This window comes from Pan troglodytes, chromosome 5 (genome assembly GCF_028858775.2).
Source record: "Pan troglodytes isolate AG18354 chromosome 5, NHGRI_mPanTro3-v2.0_pri, whole genome shotgun sequence".
Taxonomy (NCBI): Eukaryota; Metazoa; Chordata; class Mammalia; order Primates; family Hominidae; genus Pan; species Pan troglodytes.
In genome coordinates this window covers 32270777-32288488 of record NC_072403.2, presented here as the reverse complement: position 1 = coordinate 32288488, position 17712 = coordinate 32270777, and the positions used below count along the sequence as shown (strand labels likewise).

Below are 17712 nucleotides of genomic sequence, written 5' to 3'. Positions count from 1 at the left end.
AAAAGCAAAGAGACAGTAGATGTTCACCATGGAGCCCCCATTCCTATCCCTTTTCCCTATGCCAGGTTCGGATATTGTCAGTACAGCTTCGTCTGGAAACTACCTGTGTGAAATGAATTTAGCCTTCCTCCAACCCCCTTAAATTCATATGTGGAAGCCCTAATCTCTAGTACTTCAGAATGTGACAGTATTTCATCTGCAAAATGGAGAAATGAATGAAATAATGTTTATAAATAAAGGGAAAAAGAATGTGACAGTATTTGGAGATAGGGTCTTTAAAGGGGGTAATTAAGGTATTTTGAGATCATGAAAGTAGGGCCCAAATCATAAGGGCTGGTGTCCTTATAAGAAGAGATTAGAACACGGACACACAGAGAAAAAATCACTTAAAGGCAGAGGGAGAAGATAGTCACCTGCAAGCCAACAAAAAAGGCCTCAGGGGAGAAAAAAAAAAATCAAACAGACAAGTACTTTGATCTCGGACTTCTAGTCTCCAGAACTGTGAGAAAATTATTTTTGTCTAAGCCACCCAGTCTGTAGTATTTGTTACAGGAGCACAGTTAACTAATACACTGTCCTTCCTCCATCTTAGAAGGCTGGACTTTTCTTTTTTTTTCTTTCTCTCTCTCTTTCTTTTTCTTTTTCTTTTCTTTTTTTTTTTTTTGAGACGGAGTTTCGCTCTTATTGCCCAGGCTGGAGTGCGGTGGTGCGATTTCGGCTCACCGCAACCCCTGCCTCCCGGGTTCAAGCGATTCTCTTGCCTCAGCCTCCCGAGTAGCCGGGATTACAGGCATGCGCCACCAAGCCCGGCTAATTTCGTATTTTTAGTAGAGACGGGGTTTCTCCATATTGGTCAGGCTGGTCTTGAACTCCCGACCTCAGGTGATCCGCCCTCCTCGGCCTCCCAGAGCCAACGCGCCCGGCCTTATTTTCTTGAAAGAGCAAAATATCGAGTTTCTAGGCTGGAACAGTGATTCTCAAACTTTTTCCTACATCCCAATCTCCTGGAAGGCTAGTTAAAACAGACTGGTGGGCCCCACGCCCAGTTTCTGATTCAGTAGGTGTGGGGTTCCCTTTTTCCTAGGTTCCCTGCTGCTTCCGACCGTGAGGCACTTCTTGAGAATAGCTAGGCTGGAGGAAGTTAATCCATGGGGCTAGTGGAAAACGGTGAGTTCAGTAAATGTTAACGGATTCTTTGGGGTTATTGTTGTGAATTGAATGGCTTGTGTACACAATAGAGACCAGAGGGCCCGCGAATTTGGACTGAGAAGTGAACGTTTAGGCAAGAGATATTATTTATGTTAGGCTTTCGAATCCCATTAGGTTGAGGATGGGGCGGGTGTGCGGATAGGTTTGAGTGAAGTAAGTGCTAGCTAGGCCAGGTCTTGCGGGGCAGTGCAATGCTGGAATTCTCTTCCTGAAGAGGGAGTAGTCTAGCGCATTTACAGAAAGTAGTAGTACAAACTTCATAACCGTTCTTATTACTGTTTCACTGCTAATCTAAACCCAACACATAGACACTTTTTCTCGAAACAGAGAAATTCGAGAAATAGAAAGATTGAACTTGAGAAACAACTGTTTTTCATATATGGAGCATTTATTTGGGTTTGGGGTTAATATTTAATCCGGCCACTCCCTTATTTTTCTCAAAAAAGCCTTAGCAAAACTGTGAAAAGAGATCAAATCAAATAATAAAGAAATTGTTTGGGAGGAGGATAAGATTAGATACTTATCTTAAAAGGAAAACGGAGGATTTCTGTGACCTCGTGGCGCAACGGTAGCGCGTCTGACTCCAGATCAGAAGGTTGCGTGTTCAAATCACGTCGGGGTCATGGGTGGTTGCGTTTTGGAAGGGGGCAAAAGTATCTGTACTGAGATATTTAGTCAGTCAACCCGGGAAAAAGAACTCAAGACGTTGACATAAAGGACGCGTTTTGTTTTCTGCATTCACAGATAAGTGAGATCTGTCTCTTTTGCCCTTGGCTTGCTGTTATGACTCTAAAATGAAGAATTACCCTCGTGGACAGTCTATCTTTGGCCACCTCTTTAAAGGGAGATTAAACGCTCTCTTCTGGCATTAGATAACTTTTCCTACACATAAACCCCTAAACATTGGCGCTTTTTCCATGCTCATGCCCTGCCCTCTTTGCTTCCTGACTCTTCCTTTGCTTATCTGCCTGCAACACTTCATGCCTTCTTCTCAGTTTCATCCCCACTCGACCTGGAGTCAGGAACTTGGAGCCATCCTGGACATTACCTCTTCTTCGCTTCTGAAAGGAGTCCCAAGTTGTGCTGAGTTTTACCTCCTCGTATTTCATATCCCGTTTATCCACTTCTCTCAATTATTACAATGGCCTATTTGCTTCCATCTTTTCTCTCTTGCCAAGGATATTGACATAAATCTTTTTTTTTTTTTTTGAGACGGAGTCTCACTTTGTCACCCAGGCTTGGGGTGCAGTGGTGGGATCTTGGCTCACTGCAACCTCTGCCTCCCAGGTTCAAGCAATCCTCCAGCCTCAGCCTCCCGAGTAGCTGGGACTACAGGCATGCGCCACCACGCCCAGTTAATTTTTGTATTTTTAGTAGAGACAGGGTTTCTCTATGTTGGCCAGGCTGGTCTCGAACTCCTGACCTCAGGTGATCTGCCTGCCTCGGCCTCCCAAAGTGCTGGGAGTACAGGTGTGAGCTACCATGTCCTGCCCACTTGTCATTTTTTTTTTTTTTTTTAACAAGCAAGCACTTTCTATTTTACTGTATTCCTAAAAGGTGTATAGAGTTCTGTTAAAGTTCTATACTGTTATTGCACAGTAATTATTTTCTTGCTCCAGATTTCACTGTTAGTAATCATATTAGTTTGCTAGGGTTGCCATAACAAATACCATAGACTGGGAGGCTTAAATGAGAGAAATTTATTTGCTCACACTGATGCTAATGACAGAAATCTAACATGACTGACTGACTCCATCTTGCTTCTCACCTCACAGGCAAAACTGTTTTTTTGCTGATTCTAGAGCAGAGGCCAAGATAATTACAAGAGGAATTCAGTTTACAGATAAACTTTGAGGCGGGAAAACTGACCTCCACCTTCTTTTGTGGAGATTGAAGCTGCATTCACAAGAACAGGTAAGAATTATGGTAGGGTCCTGAACTTTGCTAAAGAATAAGCATAGACAATAACGTGCCACTGCTTAGCTTGTTTTTCTGTAAGTTTTTTACTGCCCCACAGTCACTAACTGGGGGTTGCATGATTTATAACTTCCCGGCGGAGAGCGGTGGCTCATGCCTGCAATCCCTGCACTTTGGGAGGCAGAGGTGGGTGGATCACCTAAGGTCAGGAGTTCGAGACCAACCTGGCCAACATGATGAAACCCTGTCTCTACTAAAAATACAAAAAAATTAACCCGGCGTGGTGGCGCCTGTAATCCCAGCTACTCGGGAGGCCTGAGGCAGGAGAATCATTTGAACCTGGGAGGCAGAGGTTGCAGTGAGCTGAGACCACGCCACTGCACTTCAGCCTGGGCAACAAGAGTGAAACTCCGTCTCAAAAAATAAAAACAAAACGAAAACGTGGCATTTGAGACATTTCTGAGATTTAGCTTTTCAGCAGATCAAGAGATGCCACTTGATCCTGAAACCCCTGCACCCAGTACAGATTTTAATCCATACAATATTCCAATAAAGAAGAGTAGAGCATGAAATGAATTCAACTTAAATTTGTGCAGAAGTGACTGAGCATTTTGGTCTTATCGCCCAGGCTGGAGTGCAATGGCGCAATCCCACTCATTGCAACCTCCACCTCCCAGGTTCAAGGGATTCTCCTGCCTCAGCCTCCTGGGTAGCTGGGATTACAGCCACCTGCTACCATGCCTGGCTAATTTTTGTATTTTTAGTAGAGACGGGTTTTCACCATGTTGGCCAGGCTGGTCTCGATCTCCTGACTTCAGGTGATCCGCCCACCTCGGCCTCCCAATGTGCTGTGATTACAGGCATGAGCCACCGCGCCCAGCTTGTCACTGAGCATTTTAAAGGCAAAATGAAGGAACAGAAAAGGGGGTGAGCAGGGCTCAGTGGAGTGAAAAGTTACAAAAATCAGAAAGAGATTAGTTCATATGAAACCCATCTACATTTGCTAACTGGTGCTTACAGAAGTTAAGCTCCTACCTTCCCACAGAAGTGGGAGACAGGGGCTTTATCTTCAGGTGTTGTTGGGAACAACAGTGCATTCTTTTGGCAGTCTTGAGTTTTCTCAGGCAGGCACTTTAAGGGGGACTAAAGTCATCCTAGGGATGTGGTCTTAGAAACTATGTTAGTGTCTTTAGTCTTTAAAGGTCAAGGTTGAGGCCTAGTTGAGAAGAATGTACAGTGGAGCCTGGCTAGAGTTTGGTCAAGGAGAGAATCGTTTTCATTTGACATAGCAGACATAGTGCGGCAGGCCAGGTCTCCCTAATGGCTGAACAGGCAGGCCTCCATGACAACGGTTTTAGCACTGACTGAGTGGTTAAGTTAAATATTAAAAGCAAAAAAAAAAAAAAAAAAAGCCAGTGCCCTTATACAAAGGCTGGAATGTAACCAAAGCCCACCAAGGGTATGTCTTTAAATGCATGCACACTTACATGTAGACATGCAGCTTAGAAGGTATATAAGCTCTGGAAAACTTTGTGATTTTGAGTTGGTCTGGCCTTAATTTCCAGGCCTTCTTTGTGTACCCCGTTACAAAAATAAACTCCTGGCCAGGCACGGTGGCTCACGCCTGTAATCCCTGCACTTCGGGAGGTCGAGGTGGTCATATCACCTGAGGTCAGGAGTTTGAGACCAGCCTGGCCAACGTGGTGAAACCCCATTTCTACTAAAAATATAAAAATTAGCCGGGCGCGGTGGCACCCACCTGTAATCCTAGCTACTTGGGAGGCTGAGACATGAGAATCACTTGAACCCAGGAGGTGGAGGTTGCAGTGAGACAAGATCGTGCCACTGCACTCTAGCCCGGGTGACAGAGCAAGACTCAGTCTCAAAAAAAAAAAAAAAAAAAAAGAAAGAAAGAAAAAAGAAACTCCCTTATTTCCCAGTTCATCTGCATCTCATTATTGGGCCGCAAGAATAAGCAGCCTGACCCTCGGTTTGATCGGGGAGCAATAGTAGCAGTATTATTCAGTTACAGAAGTGAAAAATAATAAGAAACTCAGAACACTAACAGGAGAGAATTGGTTAAATAAATTTATTATTTATAATAGGGCAGAATATTATGTAGCCCTTAACGTGATATTGAAGAATATCTGATATAGAAAGATGCTTAAGACACTTGAAATAGACAAATGATGTATTAAGCAATTAATTGCCATGTGTGATTATAGATTAGTCAGATTATACAGTATAAGCCGTATGGCTAATGATTATACGACAATAATAAGAGTAAATATTTCTGGGTGTGGGATTAGACATTATTTTAATTTGCTTGCTTTTTGCTGACTTGTATTTCTAAAATATTTTAAGATGAAAAGTTTTTCTTTGAAAAAAGAAAATATACAAATTATGTTTAAAAAATTGCTGCCCATATACTCTGTGCCAGCTCCATAGAAAGATACATCACACAGAGTTTTTGCTCTGGAGGAAATAGTAGTCCAGTGGAAAAGACAGACAATATCAACTCATAATAAAGAAAAAGGATGAAATTTACAAGGATAAGCCTATGCTTGACCCAGATATAGTGCATTGATATAAGAGTGATGGCCTCTGACTGGATAATGTGAGTGCCAAGAGTGCAGAATGTGGGATTTAGGGGGGAAATCACAGACTATCTACACCAAAGCAGGATTTTGGACTATTATGAGAGTTATCTATGATTTTAAAAAAGAGTGAGAGGACAGAGAAAAGAACCTATATACTGATCTACAAACTAGGTAGACGTAGTTTTGTTTGTTTTCATATATGACAGATAAAACTTAGATTACTCTGTATCAGGAAAGATGCACTGGATAGTTCAACTGTAATTGTTGAGTTTTTGCAACACGATGCAGAGTTAACACGTAGAAGTCACCTTTTAAAAATAACCTTGGGCAATTCATCAGCTGATCTTGAACTCCTGGCCTCAGAGGATCCTCCTGGCCTCAAGGGATCCTCCTGCCTCGGCCTCCCAAACTGCTGGGATTACAGGTATGAGCCACGGCCCAATTTACTGTCTATATTAACATGACTTTACTATTCCACTATTTTCATCAACATACCTTTACCATTCCCAGAGACCTTTGCCCAGGAAGCTAAAGTTGCAAATAAATTTTATTTATTCTAGGACCCTATTGTTTATTCCAGGAAGTTCTTGAAACACATATTAACTTCTTAATAGAAGGCCTTGGCCAGGCGCGGTGGCTCACGCCTGTAATCCCAGCACTTTGGGAGGCCGAGGCGTGTGGATCATCTGAGGTCAGGCCAACATGGTGAAACCCCGTGTCTACTAAAAATACAAAAAATTAGCCAGGCGTGGTGGTGGGCGCCTGTAATCCCAGCTACTCAGGAGGCTAAGGCAGGAGAATTGCTTGAACCCAGGAGGCGGAGGTTGCAGTAAACAGAGATCGCGCCACTGCGCTCCAGTCTGGGCGACAGAGCGAGACTCCGTCAAAAAAAAAAAGCCATAACTGAGGCTTCCAGTTAACAGCCAAGTGAATGAGCTTAATTTCCTTCCTGAAACTCAAATTTTCTCCCTTCCCTTCCCTCCCCTCTCCTCCCTCCTTTGTCACCCAGGCTGGAGTGCATTTGATGGGCCATCTCGGCCCACTGCAACCTTCTCCTCCCGGGTTCAAGTGATTCTTGTGCCTCAGCCTCCCGAGTAGCTGGGATTACAGGCGCGTGCCACCACGCCCGGCTAATTTTTGTATTTTTAGTAGAGACAGGGTGTCACCGTGTTGGCCAGGCTGGTCTCGAACTCCTGACTTCAAGCTATCCACCCGCCTCGGCCTCCCAAAATGCTGGGATTACAGGCTTGAGTCTTTTTCACTTTGAAAGTCTCCAAGGGTCACGTATCAGCAGACTTTCTGCTTACTTCTACGTTCAAACGTTCTGAAAAATATTCTTACGTATTTATTTACTTCTATGTTCAAACGTTTACTCAGAATATTTAGACATAATATTTGATTGGATTTTTAAAACATTATAGACAGAGAACATACATTGTCACTTTTTTTAAGGGAGATATGATGATAGATGTAAAAGAAAACAAATCCATGTGACTACGTTTAGCACCGGTGGTTAAGTGGTTGAATTCTCACCTGCCGCGCGGAGGTCTAGGTTCTGTTGCCTCCTCGCTGCAACTGTAATTTTTTTTTTTCCTGTGAACATTTTCGATGAAAATCTCAAGTAAAAAATGTTTGGAAGTAATAACGACTCCCTCCGGTATACAGGAATGGCTGAAATTTGCCCAAGCATTTATAATTTCACCTTTATAAATTATGCCAATTAGCCTGCACTTTGTTTTCCCATAACTCGAAACATGCTTCCGTTTTAGAGAACTTCAACCTCAGCTGATTCGAATTTATCGAGGAAGAATTCTAAACCGCTGGTGTTTGGAAGTGGCGTGCAGCCCCATATGGATGGCCAGTGTGCACTTCTCATTCTCCAGGATAATTTGGCAAACGACAACAAATCATTTAAAATTAGGAAGATGCCGAAAATTGTAGCCTCTAATACATACTTGACAAGAGTAATGCTGAAACAGCAGAGTGGCGGAACGGACTGTCGAAACAGCAGAGTGGCGCAGCGGAAGCGTGCTGGGCCCATAACCCAGAGGTCGATGGATCGAAACCATCCTCTGCTATATGGCCGCGTATATTTTACTTGAAGACTAGGACCCTACAGAAAAGGGGTTTTAAAGTAGGCGTACTAAACGTCAGCGGACCTGACCCGTGTAAGAATCCACAAGGTATCCTGGTGGAAATGCGCATTTGTAGGCTTCAATGTCTGTAATCCTACTAATTAGGTGTGGAGAGCTTTCAGCCAGTTTCGTAGGTTTGGAGACCATTTAGGGGTTGGCGTGTGGCCCCCTCGTAAAGTCTTTCGTACTTCCTACATCAGACAAGTCTTGCAATTTGCAATATCTCTTTTAGCCAATATCTAAATCTTTAAAATTTTGATTTTGTTTTTTAACCAGGATGAGAGACATTCCAGAGTTGTTACCTTGTCAAAATAAACAAATTTAAAGATGTCTGTGAAAAGAAACATATATTCCTCATGGGAATATATCCAGGTCGTTAAAGGAGGTGCGTAGTCGTGGCCGAGTGGTTAAGGCGATGGACTTGAAATCCATTGGGGTCTCCCCGCGCAGGTTCGAATCCTGCCGACTACGGCGTGCTTCTTTTACTCTCAGGTAGAGGAAATCCGGTGCACTACCTGTGCAATCACACAGAATAACATGGAGTAGTACTTTTTATTTTCCTGTTATTATCTTTCTCCGTAAAAGTGGAAGCAGATAATTTTAGTTCTTTTGTGTAACAAGACTTAGAGATTTTTTGAAGTGTTACATTGGAAAGCACTTGAAAACACAAGTAATTTCTGACACTGCTATAAAAATGATGGAAAAACGCTCAAGTTGTTTTGCCTTTCAGTCTTCTTGAAATGCTGTCTCCCTATCTGAAATCCAGCTCACGTCTGACTTCCAAAACCGTGCTTGCCTTTAACTTATGGAATAAATATCTCAAACAGATCCTTTCTGGTTCCCCTCGTGTCATCCTACTCTCAGAGGCCGGAACTGCAGAGGAAACACCAGATAGAGAATCTCCAAAACTGTTGCTAAGATGTTTTGAGAGATGTCTAAGTGTTGATATTTTCTTTTATAAACCCTTACGTAGAAAAAAGTATCGTGACCTAAAATTTCAGCAAATGCGAAGTTCTGATTAATCAAGGAACGCTCCTATTCATAATCTCCGTGGGCAGATCAGAACAAGTTTTTGGAAAGGTGAGTTCTGTTCTTGCTTTCTGCCTGCTGGAGCAGTTTTGTTGCTTTCTCGGAATCTGGGACTATGCACCTATTTTGAGAGGCCAAAGTAAACAGCACTCTCAATAGACCAATTCCACGTACTACATTCATGTTATCAAAAATATGTCAGGAGATTACTGTGTTGTTGGCCCCATGGTGTAATGGTTAGCACTCTGGACTTTGAATCCAGCGATCCGAGTTCAAATCTCGGTGGGACCTACCAAACTTTTAGTGCTCTTTCATTCTCTCAAATTACCATTGTACCCAGAGGAGCGTACACCTGATCACTTAAGCACCCATCCCAGTCGGCAGCACGATGCTTTCCTGCAGAACAGCATCCTCTAATCTTTCACCTGGAGTTTCACATCTGTTCTCTCTTGCCCCTCCTCTCTTGTTGGATGCGAGTTCCTCGGATTTAAATTATCATACGCAAGTTTAAGGATACGTCTTTCACCTACCAGACCTCAGTTCTTTCCTTTTTTGAACAATACTCAAACGGGTTCAAGTTTTTTCAGTTTCTAAGACGGACTTGGTCCAGATATGTTTGTAGTGCATGTGAGTCTCTTGGAGCTTCTGCTACATGGGATGCAGATAGTATTAATTTAATAAATATTAATAGAATACTGCATCGAATAGAGACATGCTCTGTAATCAGTATTTTTATAAATTCATGAAATTGGCGGTGGAAGGTGGCCCCATGGTGTAATGGTTAGCACTCTGGACTTTGAATCCAGCGATCCGAGTTCAAATCTCGGTGGGACCTGTCCTGCTTTTGGTGACCCATCCTTCGTTCGTCTCTTAAATCATCAACACACACCGGTCTGTGGATTTACTTTCTCATTCACGGTTTCTTCTTCGGATTAGCAAGTGTCATGTAACTCCTGACTGTCATTTCTAGCTTCTGATAGTATCATGTCCTTGTACATTCTTGGTCTTTTCTCTTAGCATCCACACTTCCCTGAGTTCCCAAAGGCAGCCAGGGTGTTATTTGCGTGCTCAGGGTGCTTAATGGTTTATGTGTCAGAGGTCCCTCCCGCGAATGTTTTCTTCTTTGGAAGCCCCTCAAAATGCAAGGATTTACATAAGAATTATAGTAGCAAGTGCCCCATGTAAGGGTCCCATAGTATATCGGTTAGCACTCGGGATGCTGAATCCAGGAATTTGAGTCCAAATCTCTTTGGGATTTTAGCAACATCTTGGTCAATGTTCCTCTGTGGTTCTCTTAAATCATTAGCCCACCTTCGAGGTGTACCCACTTGGCTGCAAGCGCTGCCAATCATCATGGCACTCTGTCCTAGAGAAAACTGTCTCTATCTACTGACCTCTGAAATTTTAGCCCTACTCCTATTTTACTTGATGTCTCTTTTTGCCTTTTTGCCCAGAGTTTCTCAGATTCTGGTAAGTTAGAATCTTGGCCCCAGTGATTAAGAGTTTATGTTTTACAGCCCCCAATCTCAGTTTCTTCCTTTTCTAGAGCCTATTTAAAGCGTCCCATCTGCTTCTAAGCACTAACACTGTCCTTAAAATGTTTGGACTGCACAGCACTGCAGTTGTACACATCTTAGAGCCTCTACCGTTTGTACTCAGTTGGGGCGCCATCCAAACTCCTTAAGCTAATGCATTGTCCACATTATTTGAAAGATTAGCTGGTATGTTAAAAGTACACATCAGTCCTTCAGTAGGGATTCAATTTCCATGTCCTGGTGACTTAATGGCTAGCACCTAGGCTTCAAATTTCAGTGGACCTGTCTCAGTTTTGGTGACCTTGCTCTTGAGTTTACCCAAATGGAGAAGCACACTTGGGCATGTATAGATAGTCTCACATATTTGCACTTCTTTTCTGGAGCAACATCCCGCTTCTTGCTCTTTTCTCTGGCTACTGAAAGTTGTCCACTGCCCATCACCCTCATGTATCCTAGAAGCTCTTCTTTTGAAAGCTTTGCTTTGCTTTGCTGGAGCCTGAAGTCAGTTAGACCACTGTAAGTTAATCATCTGCTGGGATGAGTAAAGGTTCATGTGTCAGAGGCCCCACCTATGACTTTTTTCTTCTTCAGAGCTCACTCCGAATGCTCTCTATGCTATCTCTGGACTCGGGCATGAAAATGTGCAAACCACAAATTGAGTCATCTGAGAGCCTGCATTTTTCTCCCTATGAGAAGCTATTAGTGTTCCTTACATTGAATCTATGCCCATTTTAAAGGTTAACTGACCAGATGCAATAGTATACAAGTCTTCCCTAGAACCTTTGTTATACAAAGATACCATGGTATAACGGTTAACACTCTGGACTCCAAATACAGAAATCCCAACTGTTGGTGGGACTCTAAATTCCTTCTGTTGACTCTCTCTACAGTTCAAAACATATCCTCCAGGGCTCTCAATGACAACAAAAGTGAGCTCCGTGAACTCCTCTGGCCTCTAAAAATTGTTCCAGAAAAAAGCCCTGTAGACTTCCTTCTGCCTGTTTAGCCCTATTCATGGTACTATCTTAGTGGCTTTTTATTAGCTTCCTATTGCTTACCACAAATTTGGTGGTTTAAGACAATATGAATTTATTTTTTGTTATTTATTTATTTGTTTTTGAGACAGAGTCTTGCTCTGTCGCCCAGGCTGGAGTGCAATGGCACAATCTCATCTCACTGCAACCTCCACCTCCCGGGTTCAAGGCATTCTCCTGCCTCAGCCTCCTGAGTAGCTGGGATTACAGGCGCCCGCCACAAAGCCCGGCTAATTTTTTGTACTTTTAGTAGGGACGGGGTTTCACTATGTTGGCCAGGCTTGTCTCGACTTCCTGACCTTGATCTGACCGCCTCAACCTCCCAAAGTGCTGGGGTTACAGGTGTGAGCCACCGCATCCGGCCTATTTATTTTTTAAAATAGGGTCTTACACTATCACTCAGGCTGGACTGTAGTGGCACAATCATAGCTCATTGCAGCCTCAAACTCCTGGGTTCAAGTAATCGTTCCCTGTCAGCCTCCCAAGTAGCTAGGACTGCAGGTGCACACCACCATCCCTGGCTAAGACAACGTGAATTAAATGTTTTTTTGCAGTTTTGGATATCAGAAGTCTACAATAAAAGTATTAGCAGGGCTGTGTATCTTCTGGAGACATCATGAGATAATTCATTTTCCTGGCTTTTTCAGTTTCTAGTGGCCCCTTCCTTGCATCACTTCTTGCTTCTATAGTCACATTTTCTTTTCCTGACTCTGAACCTCCTGCCTTCCTTTTATAGGACCCTCTTGATTACATTGGACCCACTTAGATAATCCAAGATAATCTCCCCATCTCAAAATCTTCAATGAAATCCCATCTGCAAAATTCCTTTGACCACTTAAGGTAACATAAGGTAACTTATTCACAGGTTCTGGTGATTGGTTGTGGACCTATTTTGGGGGTCATTATTTAGCCTACCATACCCTTTATTAATAAATAGCAGGCATTTGTTAATGCTCTTTAGATTTAATCTATTGGTCATGGCTTTTTTCAAAAAGATAATGTATAGATTTACACCAAGCTTATACACAAGTCTTTCAATAGGAGAATCTTATGGAAAGGGTCTATGATGTAATGATTAGCATCTGAACTCAGATTTGGCAAATTTATGGCAATGATGTCTTGTATTTTTACATTCTCAACTATACTCCCTTTCAGCCATAGGATCCACTGCTCTCTGGCTGACCAGGCCTTCCTGCATGTATTAGTTATCTGTTGTATAACAAATTGCACCCAAATTGGCAGCTTAAAACAACAGACACATATCTCACATGAGATATCATGAAAGTAATATCCTATCACATTTTTTATATTCTGTAGGTTAGGAGCAGGTCACTAGATCCAGCCAACATTCAAAGGGAGGAGATTACACAGGAAGTGTGGCCACCACACTGTTAAACACCATAGAGACCTCAGGGCAGAATAAGCCCTAGTTGGAGCTGGTCTAATGCTATGACTGATATTTTGCAGACACCTTCTTTTGCTTGGTCAGGAAGTGCTGTATTGGGAGCAATTCCTGGTACCTTTTGGATTGGGAAAATTATCTCTTGCCGTCACCTTTTTAAAACTAGTTTTCCATTGTGTATCTTCCTTTATAATCAAGCCAGTATTGAAGAGCTTGACTGCTACTCTCTTTTAATATCATGACTGAACAAGTGAATTAGAATCTATAGGGATAATGCCCTGACATGAATCCTTCTCAAAAGTTCCCTATGGATTCAAATGTGCAGCATGGAAAACCACTGAGCTAATTTTCCCCTGACCACCCTATTTAACTTGCCACCACTCCTATGCATATACCATCCTCTGACATACTGTGTATTTTGCTTTTTTTTTTTTTGGTGAGACAAGGTCTCACTTTGCCATCCAGGCTGGAGTGCAGTGGTGCAATCTTGGCTCACTGAACTTCGACCTCCTGGGTTCAAGCGATCCTCCCTCCTCAGCCTCCTGAGTAGCTGGGACTACAGATGTGCACTGCCACGCCCAGCTAATTTTGGTATTTTTTGTAGAGATGGGGTTTCACCATGTTGCCTAGGCTGGTCTCGAACTCCTGAGTTCAAGGAATCTGCCTGCCTTGGCTTTCCAAAGTGCTATGATTATAGGTGTGAGCCACTGTGCTTGGCCTATATTTTGCTTTATAAGTTGTTTATTGATTATTTCTACATAATTAGGTTTCACCAGGGCAGGGAATTTTGTGTGTGGCATATACATTTGTTCTTAGAACAATGCCTGGAACATACGCAATGCTCAATAAATATTCATCAAAACATTGAATGAATCAAAGAACTAATGAACCCTTCAGGTCCAGGTTTGTTTATCATGCTTTATAATTTCTAATCCAAACACAATCAAGACCAAGCAATATTTTTTCTTTTCAGAACACTTTAGAATTTGTTGCTAACTGAAGCTTTAAAAAAATGAAAATTCGTACATTTCCTGGCCTGCTATGTTTTGATGGTGATTTGATACCTAATATGTCTGATATTTGTTAGGTAATTCCTTGGTACCTCCCTAGGGGATACAGTTTGAATCTTGATCATATTCTTAATTGCTTTGCTTTGCTTTGCTTTGCTTTGCTTTGCTTTGCTTTTGAGACAGGGTCTTACTCTGTCACTCTGTTACCCAGGCTGGAGTGCAGTAGTGTGATTATGGCTTGATGCAGCCTCGCCCTCCCAGGCTCAGCTGATCCTCTCAACACAGCCTTCCAAGTAGCTGGGACTACAGGCACCAGCCACCACACTCGGTTAATTTTTTGTATATTTTGTGGAGTCGGGGTTTCGTCATGTTGCCTAAGCGATCCTCCAGCCTTGGCCTCCCAAAGTGCTGGGATTACAGGTGTGAGCCACTGTGCCCGGCCTTATTTTTTTAATGCTACATCATGTCAAAACACACACATACACAATATTATTGTTTTTGTAATTTTATTGGGTATAGGTGAGAAAACAGCCCCTGGTATCCAGGAACTGGTCTGACCGTATTCGCTAGGCCTGCATATTGTCAGGAATCGGCCAGGCAGTCACTGCTAAGTCATGGGGTTCTTCTGTTTTGCCTAATTTCACAGAACATTAGCATCAGACTGACTTTTCTGATTGTGATGAAATGAATCAGAAACAACCAAAGAAAGGTTGGACACGGTGGCTCATGCCTGTAATCCCAGTACTTTGGGTAAACCAAGGTGGGTGGATTGCTTGAGCCTAGGAGTTTGAGGGTAGCCTGTGCAACAGAGTGACACAGTGAGACCCTGTCTCTATAAAAATAAATTTATTTTTTAAATTTAGAATTTAAATGAAATACAAACAGATAATAAAAATGACAACACTAAGTATCATTTTCATCACATTTCTTTGTGCAAAATAAGCAAAAACAAAACAAAAATCCCTCAGATGGCCCCACGATTCTTTAAGATACAGTCCAAAATCTAGGGTCTGACACTCAGAACCAATCACAATTTGACTGTAACCCATCACTTCAGCACTTTACCAGTCACCCACTTGGGCTTCTAGGAGAGACAATGGTTATTTCGCAGATGCGTTAGTGCCATCATATGGCAGGCATCCCTCTGGGAATCCCTACCAGGGAGTGTCCAGGAATGCAACAACAGACATACCTGGTTTAATGATGGTGTTCATATACATGACCTAAGAAAAAAGACAAAATCCAATTTGATTTAAAAAACAGGAGCAGTCACTAATTCGTTTTTCCTTTTTAATTTCTCTTATTTTTCCCTTAGAAAGTGTACTTTGTCATCTTTATTAGGGTCTATTCCTCCCTCCCAGTCTCCTCTTTAGTTTTTCTTCCTTTATGAGAGTAAGAGGGCCATTTATCCATTATTTCCGTCACTGAAAACATTTAACAAAAGAATAGGAATTGCCAAATGAAACTGTTGAGAAGAGAAACATTACACATATCACGAGAAGCCCGGCCATGTGACGAGGTGGCCGAGTGGTTAAGGCGATGGACTGCTAATCCATTGTGCTCTGCACGCGTGGGTTCGAATCCCATCCTCGTCGCTCGGCTTTCCTTGCCAACGGGGCTTTTTTAAAGGTTTCCCCTCAGTAAGGTATCATCTGCTAGACCTGCCCGTTTGCTCACTGAGAATTAGGTGTTTTTAGCTCCCTTTAAGAGAGGTATTCTTCAGTATGTATTAGCACACTAACGTGTGCTGGCATTAACAACCTTCTGTTGGTAACATGATTACTGATTCTATTTTATAAAGGACCGAAAAATTACAGTATTTTAGCTCTGCTCCCTCCGCGCAGGCAGAGGTGTATCCACCGCTGCTCCAGATCCGCAAGACTCTTGTAGTTGAAAACTGATTTCCGACCCTCTGATTTTTTGCTTAACCCCCTGAGTAGCGCCTAGCATTTCTCCTTATCTAGCTGTGATCCGGTGGTTGTTAATTATACATAACTGGGGAGATTTCTCAAAATGCTCGTGTCTCCTCCCCTCCCCTAGACCCAGTTAAATCGAAATCTTTAGAGGGGTGGAGTCTAGTGGTCGTTTTGCAAGTGCCTTGGGTCTCCCGGGTTAAGAACCATCACTGCCCTCACTTCCTTCTTAGTTTTGGTTTCGCTGTTTTGGCAGTTTTCATCATGAATGTGTAATCATAAGGAATTGGGCCTGGCGCAGTGGCACACGCCTGCAATCCTTGCACTTTGGAAGGTTGAGACTGGAGGATCACTTGAGTCCAGGAGTTCGAGACCAACCTGAGCAATATATCAAGACCGCCACCCCCCCCACAACCCCAACCTCCCCGCATTAAAACAAAAACAAAAACAAAAACAAAAACAAAAACAAAAACAAAAAAAGAGAGAGAGAGAGAAAGAAAGAAAGAAAAAAGGAATTGGTTACATATGCTATGTCATTCCTAAATAATGAAGCCCACAGGACCATTAAAATTTATGTTATATAAAAATCACACACAAAAAAGACTGCTAAACTTGCTAAATAAATATTTAAAACTGCCATTTGGCCCATATCTAAACATCCCATATCTAAACAAAAAACACGAAAAATTGGTTATGCTTATGCCATGCAAAACTTTTCAACTTAAAAAAAAAATCTTTCTTTTTTTTTTTTTATTCATGTGGTTTATCAGAGGCTCTGTTGTCTTCCACGTTTAACACATCTCCCCTTAATCTGGTTTAGTGGTGGACAAAGGGGAAGTGTTACATAAAAGTTAGCTGCCTCTATGTCTGTGATGTTTAATGTTTCAGAATTCAAGACTGTTGGCAAATTCCTGACAAAGACCACCAGAGACACACCTGTAGACAAGCAAAATTGGATTTGTTGGTTTGTTGCAAAGAGGGAGACAAAATGCCATGGTGAACCATTAGCTGACCGTAATTTTGTGATTGTATATCCTAATAATTTTTATCTAGAAAGTGAGAGAATAGGCTGGGTGTGGTGGCTCATGCCTGTAATCCCAGTACTTTGGGAGGCAGAGGCGGGCAGACACATGAGGTCAGGGTTTGAGCCTGCATGGTGAAACTCCGTCTCTACTAAAAATACAAAAATTAGCTGGGTTTTGGTGGCACATGCCTGTAATTCCAGCTACTCAGGAGGCTGAGGCACAAGAATTGCTTGAACCTAGGAGGTGGGTGAGCCTAGATCGCTTGAATCTAGGAAGTTGCAGTGACTCTTGATTGCGTCACTGCACTCTGGCCTGGGTGACAGAGTGAGATTCTGTCTCAAAAACAAACAAACAAACAAACCAAGAGGATAAAGCAGGATTCTCACTATAACTGGTAAAGAAGCAGTAGACATATTAGCCAGAAAGGAGGAGATGTTTGGTTACTTTTGTTATTTGACGATGTCCTTGTTTCTTATTTTTACTCACCATGATTATGAATTGTCTTGTTTTATCTCAAGTCATAATGGCCACAAAGTGTCCTTGCCTGTTGGTGTTTTTTGAGATTGGTTATATCCAATAGGAGTTGACCAGAGCTTTGCTGTGAGAGCCAGGCCAGCTCCCAGCAACTCCAAGTCCTAGCTGTTAATGTTCTGGCTACTGGGGCTGTTTTTCTCTTCCTCAAGATATAGGTTAATTTGTAAGTTTTGGTAAATTCTTCATTTCTTTCCATATCTCAGCCCTTTGCCTAACAACTCTGCAATTCCTCCCAAAGACATGTGGTATATTTCCATATCACTTTGACTTTGGCCTTGGGCATGACAATGACTTTGGTCAATGTGTAGTTAGCAGGCATGAGTCAATTAGGGCCTTTGAATATGCCTGCATAGTTGGGTGTCCATATGC

The 17712-nt window shown here is 42.5% G+C and overlaps 6 non-coding genes across 6 annotated transcripts; all 6 read left to right on the top strand.

Annotated features, from left to right (window-relative positions):
• Window positions 1–1760: 1760 nt before the first annotated feature.
• On the top strand, window positions 1761–1832 carry TRNAW-CCA (transfer RNA tryptophan (anticodon CCA)). The gene has a single exon. It is a non-coding gene; the product is annotated as a tRNA-Trp (tRNA).
• Window positions 1833–7732: 5900 nt separating this feature from the next.
• On the top strand, window positions 7733–7804 carry TRNAM-CAU (transfer RNA methionine (anticodon CAU)). Its single transcript has one exon. It is a non-coding gene; the product is annotated as a tRNA-Met (tRNA).
• Window positions 7805–8250: 446 nt separating this feature from the next.
• TRNAS-UGA (transfer RNA serine (anticodon UGA)) lies at window positions 8251–8332 on the top strand. The gene has a single exon. It is a non-coding gene; the product is annotated as a tRNA-Ser (tRNA).
• A 777-nt stretch (window positions 8333–9109) lies between these two features.
• On the top strand, window positions 9110–9181 carry TRNAQ-UUG (transfer RNA glutamine (anticodon UUG)). Its single transcript has one exon. It is a non-coding gene; the product is annotated as a tRNA-Gln (tRNA).
• A 472-nt stretch (window positions 9182–9653) lies between these two features.
• On the top strand, window positions 9654–9725 carry TRNAQ-UUG (transfer RNA glutamine (anticodon UUG)). Its single transcript has one exon. It is a non-coding gene; the product is annotated as a tRNA-Gln (tRNA).
• Window positions 9726–15384: 5659 nt separating this feature from the next.
• Window positions 15385–15466, top strand: TRNAS-GCU (transfer RNA serine (anticodon GCU)). Its single transcript has one exon. It is a non-coding gene; the product is annotated as a tRNA-Ser (tRNA).
• Window positions 15467–17712: the final 2246 nt, after the last annotated feature.